Here is a 10984-nt window from a genome sequence, read left to right on the forward strand (position 1 = left end):
TGCAACTCTTCTGAAAGCCCCAAAAGGCAGCTCCCTTGGTGCCTGGAGGCTGGGAGGGGGGGCACGTAGGGAAGACGGGGGGGCTGAGTAAAGGAGGATAACTTCAGTAGCCCTGCAGTGATGTCCTGGAGCAGCACCGCAGGCGGGTGCTGCACGCCCCATGGCTGGATGTTGAAGTGTGCCTGCCCAAGGAACGGCAACACACTTCACCTCAGAGCCAAAATAGCATTAATCCACTGGAAATAGCCAAGCTGCTCTAAACTTGACATTGTCTGTCCTTTTCATGTGGTATAACAGCACATCACAGGCTGCACGGGAAAACCCTCCCGGCATGAGGCGGTTCCAGTGCCGGGAGGATCGTGCCTGTGATGTCTCTGCCTGATGCTCCCCCCAGCTCCTCTCTACTACCAGCTGCTTTTCAGGGGAAAGAGAGAGGCTGAACAAAACCTAAGCTCCCACCGCTTCAAGGCAAGCGAGACCCTTTCCTTTGCTCAGAAGCACAACTTTCAAATTTGCTGGGTCTTGCCTAGGGAGGGGGAGCTCGGATCTGCCCCTCGCTTCTCCATCTCGCTCCACGGCAGCTCCCGGCCGGGGATCCCAGCCTTTTTTCTGGATGTGGCTGATCTGGGATCCACCGTGGTGTTGAGGTGATGGGGAAGCAGTGGACACAGCTGTCCTCTGCAGGAGGAGAAACTGGGGAATTCTTGCCTGAACAACAGGGAAAACCCTCCAGCCCTGGGTGGACACATTGGCAGGCAGATCTACCAGGCTTGGTGGCTAAACAAAGCCTCGGCTCCACCATTTGATGGCAGCCCATCAGCTGCCCCCCATTTTGGACCCTTTTGCTCCGTTGTTCTCCCAGGCTCTGGTTCGGGATGGGGACGCTGCTGCAGGACGCCAGCAAACCTCTGCCACGGCTCGAGGCAGCCACAGGTGCCATTCACGCTGCCCTTGCAGCACATCTCTCCACTGAGGGTGATGCTGGGGCCTGAATCATTAATTTAATGGTTTATTTAAAAGCACAGAGTCCTTAAAGGGGAAGGAAAAATGGCTGCAAGTGCAAAGATCTGCTTGACACAGACGAAAAGAGGCATCTGGCTGCCCGTAAAGAACATGCTGTCCACTGGTAGAGCCTATAGATCAAACGCTGCTGTGACCTACCCTGCTCTGATGGCTGATAAGCCCTGAGAGCATGCATATTAATTCTTTAAAATAAATACTCATGTGCCTTCTCTGAAGGCAATTGGATTTGTGCCCTGGACTTTGACAGAAGGAGGATGTCCTCTGCCTGCAGCTCCTTGCAGAAGGCTGCCTGGGCAGGAGGGTGATGCACCAGGGGCCTGGGCAGCAGGGGCTGCGGGCACAGGACCTCAGCTGGGTTCTGTGTCTGGCCATAAGAAGTCGCATGGCCACCAGCTGGTGGCTCCCTGGCTGCCCTCCCACACGTGTCCAGGTGTATCTCAGCCCCCATCCCACTTGTGCCTTTCTTCAGAAAAAAAATCAAAGCTCACCAGAACTAAGGCTCCTCAGCTCCCTTCACACTCCATTAACCAGCACAGCTCCATCAGCTGTGGTGGAGTGGACACAATTCACACTAGCAGAGACCCAGCTGGGTGTTATTGTCCCAGTTGCTTTAGGGGCAGGTTGTTTTTCCCTCAGCTGTGGCTGGTTTAGAGGAGGGTGCTTGAAGAAGCACCTCCAGAAGGCCAGTGCCTGGCCCTCCCTGGAGAAGAGTTATGGCTTATCTCTCTGTTTCCAGGTCAAACAAAGGTGGATTTTTACAAATTCCCTTTTTTAAACCCATGGTAAGCTCTTCACAAACCAATCTCTATCTCAAGCCTGACAAAGAATAAGTGCCTTCACGCTGACTGTTTGGCCCACCAAAAATATTTAAAAATCAAAAGAAGACAACTTTCTCCAGCCCCTACATTGCAAGCTTAAAAAAAAAAAAACAACAAACAAACAAACAAAAACAAACAAACAAACAAAAAAACCACAACCAAACTCAGGGGAAGAACATCTTTTAATTTCCCTTTGAGCTCCTGTTTGCTCCTGTTGTGAGTTCCAGCGGTTCCTGCAAACAGGAGAGCAAGGCCCATCTCCACGAAGGCTGAAAGCAGCCGAAGGTCTCAGCAGATCTGCTCTGGCTGCAGGAGCTGCTGCTCTCAGAAGCCCTCCCAGGACCAGGAGAGCCCCAAGCCCTGAGCAGCAGCATGGATGTTCTCTGAAGCCAGTGAGCAGCAACGTTTTGTGACCTTATGTAGATGTACCTGTGAAACACCCATGCAGCTTTCTGTCTTATTCAGGGGATTTTTGGACAGCCTCTATTTTCTATGAAACAAATTTCTGGTTTATGCGCTATACGTGGTAAATAAACTTTTTAATGAGGAGTTTTCCCCACTTTTAACTTTCTTTTCCGTACAGGGCTGAGAACTTTGCACTAGGCGTATGCAAACTTGCCAGCAATGAACAACAAAAAGAGCAATAACGCTAGACAGGGAGCAGCTTTTGGTCTCGGGATCCCACATAATGCCCTACTGGGGAGCTGCAGCATGGCAGCGCTGCTAAATATTACAGATGGCTCTCCGCTGGTGAAGCTGCAGCTCCGCATCAAAAATTAATATCTTTCTCCTAAGCTGTCAAGATCCATGCACGCATGTGCTGGCACGGTGATTTAATGAAATAGCTAGCTTAACTAAGCGTATTTATGGACTGATCCAAAGCCTGTTTGAAGCAGTGCATCCCCCTTTCCCACATGCATGTCAATTATCTCTGTTGGCACTTCCAAGCTTTATGGCCTGCAGCAAGAGGAAGAGCATCTGTAAGTCTCTGTAGCCAGGCAGCAGGGCTATTTAAATCAGAATGTCTCATGTTCAGGGCCCAGGGGCTCCTCGGTGATTAAGCTGCTAGTGCTATTAAACACGAAAGGCTGCTCTGCTCGAGTACCTCACCTGAGCTGCACTCCGGAGAACAGCCAGGTAACAAACTTCTCCATCACCAGGGGTAAATAGGCTCTGTGTTGTTGGCCATCCTTTGCTCATGGCAAATGTGCCGATCCATCCTGCCTCCGCCCTTGAATAAGTGCTCCTTGAGAGTGGAAGCAAAATGAAAGCTGATTCCGTGTTTTCTGAAGTTAACAGTGGCTTTCATATGGACCTTCCTTGGCGGTGATCTGGTTAAGTGGTTTCTGGTGATTTCTGTCTGGCTGAATAGGCCTAGAAGGGAAAATGTTGGGAGGTGCACCTTAGATTGATATTTCTGAAGGAAAAAGCAGTCCTGGAATCAAAATGGAGTGAGCAAACACTTTTACTCCAGCCCCTCAAATTCTCATCACACGGTTCTCAAAGGTTACCCTGTTCTGCATGCTGATTAACAGCTCCTCTCTGTAAGTGCCTTGGGTGGAAACTGAGTGTAAAATGCTCCAGCTGTGGGAATTTCACTTTACCTGGTAATAGCACTTTACCTGGTCACGGGGCAGCTGCTCCGTGGGACAGATGCAGCCTGTGGGGAGGACAGCGGGAAGTTGTTGGGGACGTTGAGGTCTGGGCAAGTATGCCCAGACCAAGAGCTGTTGCTTGTCTGTCTCCCCTGGGGAAGGGAAAGCTGTGTGCTGGAGGCAATCCTTGTCCACCACTCTGTTCTAGCTGGAGTTGGCCTTCATCTTCGCTGGGGAGGCAGGCAGCGGCAGCTTCTCAGGCCTGGCTCGCCCCAAGCGTTTCACTGGCAGCGCTCCTCCGTTTACAAGTGCACGCTCTGTCTTTCTGCCTCTCCCTGCATTTTTGGAGGTCCTGGGTCCTTCAAGGTCTCCCCACCCTGGTGTAAATTCCTGGGAACTGAGGTTTGTCTGCTCTTTTAGGGGTAAGGGAGCCAGCATGTGCCAGGGCTGTCCACCTCAGGAGAGCTTCAGAAGTACAAGGTGGTCTTATGACCAATTGCCAGTGTCTTGAGATTTCCACCTAAAGATGCTTTTGACTAATAGGGATAATGTGATCTTGAAGAGGAAGAAGAAGAAGAGATTATATTTTCCAGGGAAACTCATGGAAAAATTCAGTTTAGCCAGGGCTGTGAATGGCTGGGCTGGCAGGAGTCCCGGGGGAGGTGAAAGCAGCAGTGAGTGGGCGATGTTGTCGTGTAGGGGAGCATTGAGAAGATGTGGTCAGTGATCCAGGTGCTGTTTCTGAAAATCACCATAACATTTGAAAGCCACAACTCTATTAGACATAGTGGTGTGTCTGGAACACAAGTCCTATGAGGAACGGCTGCAAAGAAGGATGGCTTGTTGAATGGACATGTTGTAACTTCAAATCGCCACTGCAAAGCCTAAGTGTGATTATCATAGTAAGACAGGGTAGGCAACAATTCTTTACATCAGATTGTTTCCTGTAAGCTGCAATAATATTCTTGTTGATTTTCTTTAGAATGGTTGGAGACAGTCTTTCCTCATGCTGGGGTTTTACCATAATAACTTCAATAAGTTCATGGCATTACTCATGACTGCTTTAGGTTAAGTTAAAGGAGACTTGGCTGCAGCACTACCAACATGTTTCTGTTAAACAGCCTTAGGGCGCCGGTCAATTCATAATTGAAGGGAATGCTATTATTCATACCTTATAGATGCAGACAGTTACGTTTTGGTGAAAATCTTGTTAAAAAAACTGTCCGGTGGTATAGCTGTAGACTGCATCAGTTAACACGCATATGAAGATTGAGAATATCAAACTGATGAACGTGAAGTAGCATTTCCGCGTTAAAGTTTAAGGAGCTGTAGCAGTTAAATCAAAGATCAGCTTTATTCAAATGCATGGTAACTGGAACAGGCATAAAATTGCAAACGGGTTTTCAGAAATGTTGTCCAGAGGTGGTTACGTGCTGTGATGATTGATGGATTGAATTCTTAATACTCCCTTTGGGTTTACTATAAGCTGCTCGCACTTATTATAGTTCTACTATATTTAATTTTGTTATCAAGTTAATTGTGTTTTCCCTAAGAGCTGCAGCAGCCTGCTGTGTGTTACTGTGTCTCTGCCAATGAACTGCTCCACTTATTGACTAATAACTGGCTGTAAGAATTTCCTTTATAAATGCAGTCTCCTTAAATGTTTCTGATAACACGGTCTGCATAAGAATCCTTTTGGCTCCTTATTCAGTTTGCCTTACTCTGAGCACTGCAATATTTTGAATTACTTAAAGGTTTATTGCCCCTTTGTCATACTTACTATCAGTATCTGAACTCTAAATATAAAAATTACAGGTTTGTGAAAGCCATTGTAATTGCTTCCAAACCTCCCTGGTGCAAGCGAATCTTGAAACAAAGACTGAGAAAGATGGGCTTTGTCAGACCACACGGTGCAGCTGGGGAAGAAGTGGGAGGCTTCTATTTTCAGCCTCTGTTGGAGTTTCAGTAATGTTTTTTTGGGCATTTCCGAATGTTTGACCATATAATTCACAACTTTAATGCAGTGTTTATACCAGCCACCCCACTGTGAGTGGCTGGTCGGGAATGATGCCCCTAAAACCCTCACCTTTTGAGCAAAATGTACTCAGTTGCTGGGAAAGAAGATCACGTTGGGTTCCTGCTGGAGGTGTTCAGCCTGTTGCCTTAAGTATCTCACTCAGCTATGACTTATACAGTCAGCCTAAGTTCATTTTCTTGTGCTAGTAGAAATTTTGATGCTGATTGGAGAGATGCCACAAACTCCCTCCTTGTGCTTTGCTTTAATATGGCTCTTTCCTTTCTTATTACTTGTGTGTTCTGTCATTCCCCAAACAGTGCTGGGATGTTTTCTTTTGGTTGTATGCTAAATGCTTTAAATCTGCACACATGGTCCCTGTGGAGGGTTTCATTTGGCAGCCTCTGTTAGAGAAGTAAGAGGAGCAGTAAGCTGGTGCTGGCCACCATCTGTAGGGAATTAACCTTTCCCTCTCTTTAGAGAAGTAGTTGTCGTTTTTGTGCTTACCCATAGACAATTTGTAGACAAAGCCTTCCAGTTCAGATCAGAAACACACCAAAGTCAGGCTTTAGCTATTACAAGATGCTCTCTGACTTCAGCAGAAGCTACTGATGGTCGCAGAAGACTTCTGAGCCTCCATGCCAACTGTTTTGGTTTTGTCTTAAATTTTCTCCCTCCCCTGTTGTTTTCTTCCTCCCAGACCACAACACTTCAGAAGTGAGACAGACCTGTCTGGACTCCTGCATTTGGCTTCTCCAAGTAAGATTTTATTCTGTAGTGCGTTTTGATTTCAACCCCAAAAACCAGGCGAGGTAAAGAACTCATTGTTCTGAGAAATGGATAAACTCACTGTGAAAGGGAGGGAGCCAATCTGCCACCATTGTACCTACTTTTCCTAGATGGACGAAGGGCTGAACCTATGCTGCTGGTGAGTGCCCAAACTTTTGCTTGGAGAGCATTTTTGTCCTTATTTTTTTTTTTTTTGTGGCCCAGTGAACACTTCCTTATTTGCACAGAACAGCTCCAAGAGAGGAGACCCAGCAAGACATATGTCACTGTCCTGGTGGCTGGGATGCTCTGATTTGGACATGGGATATGGTGGGATATGGATGTGTAAGTTCCCACATCAAATCAAAGAGATTATTTACGTGTCCAAGCCCAATTAACTAGCCTGTTGCCCACTCTTGGTATAGATTTATTCTACGTTAAGAGCAATACATTAATCCCAGACGGAAAAAGGTTGCCCTCAGTAACATGCTTCAGCTTTTGGCTAGCCCTGCAGTGGTCGGGCAGTTGGATGGGATGATTTTTGCAGAGCTCTTCCCGCTGAGCTACTCTTCTATTCCTTAAATTCAACCCCATCTTTTACCTTGCCCTTCTGAGTGGTGGAGGGCCTTTCATTTGTCCATACATGAAGTGTACTGTAAAGGTGTTAACTGAAGCTTGCTCAGATACTGTATGCAGCCATAGGTTAAATTGTGCTAATTAGGGTGAGCAAAGCACTGAAATAACGTCTGCTCCCTCCAAGACCCAGGCTTACTTGCTCTCTGCACAGCCTTGTATTGTATATCTGGCTTCTGAGCATAGCAGCTCTCCTTACATGCTGCGTAGTGACCCTTGGAGCTCCACACTCTGAGGATTTCCAGTGGCAAGGAGTGAGGTACTGGTGTGTATTTGAGGAGCCAGCTCCCGGTTTAGGGAGCTGCTGGAGCAGAGCTGAGACTTCATGACAGGTTGTAGCAAAGAAACACCTTCTGCTGGCTGTGTCACATCTTTCTGGGTGCCAGTTTCTGGCATGATCTTGTGCTCTTTCCTCCTCTTGCCACCCCATATTCCAAGTAAGAGGCACGGCATCACATTCATGCCTTGTTGTCTGCATGTCACCCAATGCAGACAAAACAGAGCAGCTCCTGCCTGCAGCGTGTCAGAGAGGCTTTGATCACTTGCACAAAATCAAGGTTAAAATGGAGCTCAAAGCCTCCTCTCTTCCCTTGTGCTGTCTTCACCAGGGCTGTGGCTGTCTCATATTTGACGTTGTGCCTTTGGCTGCTGGTTTTGATCACCATATGCTGCCTTTCATCCCCTGCTCACAGTGCATCCCGCAGACTGGAACGGGCAGTCGCTGGCTGGGGATGCTAACACTGCTTCATGGGTCGGCTGCTGAGAGCCTCGACAGTGGCTGGTGCAAGCGAATTTCTTCTTTGGCAATACAAAGTGTCAGCTAGACAAGGGTCCTTGTGGGCTGGTCTGGAGACTGGAGATCTGGTGGTCTCTCCTGCTCTCCATCCTCTGCTCACACAATGCCCTTGGCTGCCCAGGCTGCTGGAGGGGCTAGCTTACTCCTTGTGAGTCGGGAATGAAACCCTGTAGTGAAAGTAAATCATTCTCTGCCCAGGCCGCTGGCAAACTCTGCCTTCTAACCTACAGAACTAAATGCTTCTGAATGTAATGGGGTGGAGGGTCTGCCTCGCTTTGCTGTAGGATTGAGCTGAGAGTTAGCACCTCCAGATGATGGGGTGCCTCCTGATGATGCACTGGGTAAGAAACACTGGAGATGTCTAAAGGATAAATGTTTATTTTTAAAATTTTTATTATTATTTTTACAGGTAGCTAGAAGTGATGCTTTGAACTCTATCACCTGTAACACATTGGGGATCAGGCAGGAGGGGTATTTGCCTACAGGGAAAACTGATTAACCTTGGCTGTGTCGTGCTTCAGACCTGTAGGATCTACAAGCTACTTACAAAGGAGAATAAACTTTTAAGGGAGTTTAATAAGCTGAGGCTCTATATAAACTTTTTCCCCCCAACAGTGGGAGTATCTGTCTATTTGGACAAGTCACTTCAGTATTCTCCATCAGGTGAAATCTCAAGGAGACAGGGTATCTTAAAAACCTGCAGAAGCTCTGGCAGTCTGTGAGGCTGATGGTGATGCACGTGGCAGGAGGAAGTTTTCCGGCCTCTGTCATGTGCTATGGATGCATCTTTGTTTTCCATCTGGGGAAGCCGGAGACAGAAGGACTGAAAATTTGGCGTAAAATCATGCTGGCAGCCAGACGTTTCCTCTGAGCCACAAGTCATGGAAATTGTTGTGTTGCTTTCAGAGATTTTTGTTTGGAAAGGTTTTTGTTTAATCTTCTTTCAAGCGCTTATTCAGCTCTGATCCTAAAAGGTAGGAATCTATTTACGGCTGTCACCAAAGTGCCTTCTCTTCAGGGTGGTAAAAATGCAAAGCAAGAGCAAATGGCAAATAAAGGATCTTCAGATATTGAGGTGATAAAATGTTAGATAATGTTCAAAGATAGTAAATACAGAGCAATATGTTGTTACAAAACATTCACAAGGATAAGCTCTTAAGTTAGCAGCAGCAATTCAGAAAAGAGGTCTTCAAAAGGTGGCAACGTCTTTGAAACACTTCCAGCCTCAGCAGCGCTCAAAAATCAGAACAGCATGGGAGGGATTATTAGGCAGGAATAAACAAATCAGAAAATATCTTTGGGCTTTTCTGCACATCGACAGTGTGGCTGCATTTTGCATTGTGTGCAGTTCTGCTCCCCTGCCTTGGAAAGGACAGGCAGAGCAAGAGAAAGGCACAGTGAAGGACATCAGAGATGACTAAAGATATGGAACAAGATCTGTGCTATGGGGGAAAAAAGACTCTTTAGCTTGGGACAGCGATGAACGTGGAGTGAATATGATGGAGGTTTGTAAAAGCAGCAGTAGCACGGAGATGAACTGTTAAAGACTCTTCTCATAGTGAAGAGACTAAGGGGCACTAGTGAGTGTTCTGGTGGGAGGCTTTAAAGAAATAAAAATGAATTTCTTCTCACAATATGCATTTTTATGCATGGAATATGTTGCTTTAGGACTTTGTTAATGGAAAAGCCTACAGGCATTCACAAAGATAAGGGTAGAAAAGTCATTTAAGATGCAGCTTGGCAGTCCTGGAAAAATGTCATGCCACTTGTCTTAGGCATTTGGACAGGCTGGGACAGAACACCCTCTGGAGCTGGCTTCCTCTGTTGATTACAGAAGGAATACAAAGATTTGGTTCAGTCTAGATGTGTACATTTTGGACAGCTGAAGAAAGATGTGATAATTCTTCTCATCATCTCTGAAAAATTCTCCTTGGAAATGATTTGGCCAAGGCTTGTAGGAAGAGAAATTCTTTCATGTGCAAGGTGAGTAGCTCAACTGTGATCAAGCAAGTCAGCAAGAAGCTGAGTTCTCTGGCCTAATGCTGTCAAAGCACGGGGACAGCAGTCGGTGCCCTGAAAAGACGTGAGGCAGACCTGGGAAGAGCAGGGCGAGATGGGGTGGCTCCAGGGGCAGGAGGGGAGGTGGCCCAGGCCTTCGGTACACAACTGGCAAGGCCTCAGCACACAACCAGCGTCAGTCATTACTTACTTCATTTACTTATTACTTCATTTCATTGCCAGCAGTGCCATGGCAAGGCAACCAAAGCAGGGGGAGGAATGGTGGAGAAATCCCTTATCACAGGCTGGTTTGGGGTGCCAGGGACCCCTGCCCCCAGCCCAGGCTGCCCCCAGCCCCATCCAGCCTGGCCTTGGGCACTGCCAGGGATGGGGCAGCCACAGCTCCTCTGGGCGGCCTGCGCCAGGGCCTCACCACCCTCAGAATAAAGAAGGGTTATCCATGTTACCGGTGTTATTCCCAAGTAGTTAGTGATTATCAAGGATTTAACTTGTAAAGTCTACTCAGAGAACCTCTGGGCCTGATCTGTGGCCATACTGAGCTCTTCAAGCTATATCCAAAGCCACCAGGAGCTGTGCTTTGAACGTCTAGACTACTAAAACAAGGTTCAATATCTGAAAAAAAAAAATAAAAAAAAAAACCACAAACAAACAAAAAAACAGAACTTGGGCAAATTCCTTCAACAGGTGGGGCTTTTGTCTCTGCACCTTCTTCCCTGCCTCTGAAAGGAGGGCAGTGATGCTTTTTGACGTTAGCAGTGTGTTGTGAAGATCAAGTCAAAAAAGTGACTTTTGCACTTTGCAAAGCTCCCAGTTTCTCCTGTGATCAGTGTCCTAGAAAAGTCCCACGGGGAATTACTCACTTTCTGCTCAGTGCAGAGGTTTGGTGCTGTGTGGAAAATAAGCTCTCAGCTCTCACACAGGCCATGTGTGGAAAAATAGTGACTTGGGGTCTTGTCAGCACCTCTGGGAGGTAAGAGACCTGCAGGAAAAATTGAGTGCTGTTGTGTCATGGAGTATGGAGCCAGGGGGATAGGTACAGGCTGGCCTTGAGGTTGTGCTGCTTACCAAGTCCTAGAGACGTGTGGTAGGAACAGGAGTGGGATGGTTCTGAGTCCACGTCAAGGCATATGGCAAGGGTGTAGGAGGAAGAGCCATGCTCTGAACTAGGCATAAATAATACAGCTTTTGGAAGTGGAGCATCTGCACCGGGGATTTGTCTGAGCCATTTTGTAACAGCTGGGTTGGGTGTGGGGCACGGTTTTAACAGGTGGTTAAAACACATCCAGCACAGCCCTGATGCCTGGTATTTCTGAACTTT

The sequence above is a fragment of the Cygnus atratus genome, chromosome 5 (genome assembly GCF_013377495.2).
Source record: "Cygnus atratus isolate AKBS03 ecotype Queensland, Australia chromosome 5, CAtr_DNAZoo_HiC_assembly, whole genome shotgun sequence".
NCBI classification, from domain to species: domain Eukaryota; kingdom Metazoa; phylum Chordata; class Aves; order Anseriformes; family Anatidae; genus Cygnus; species Cygnus atratus.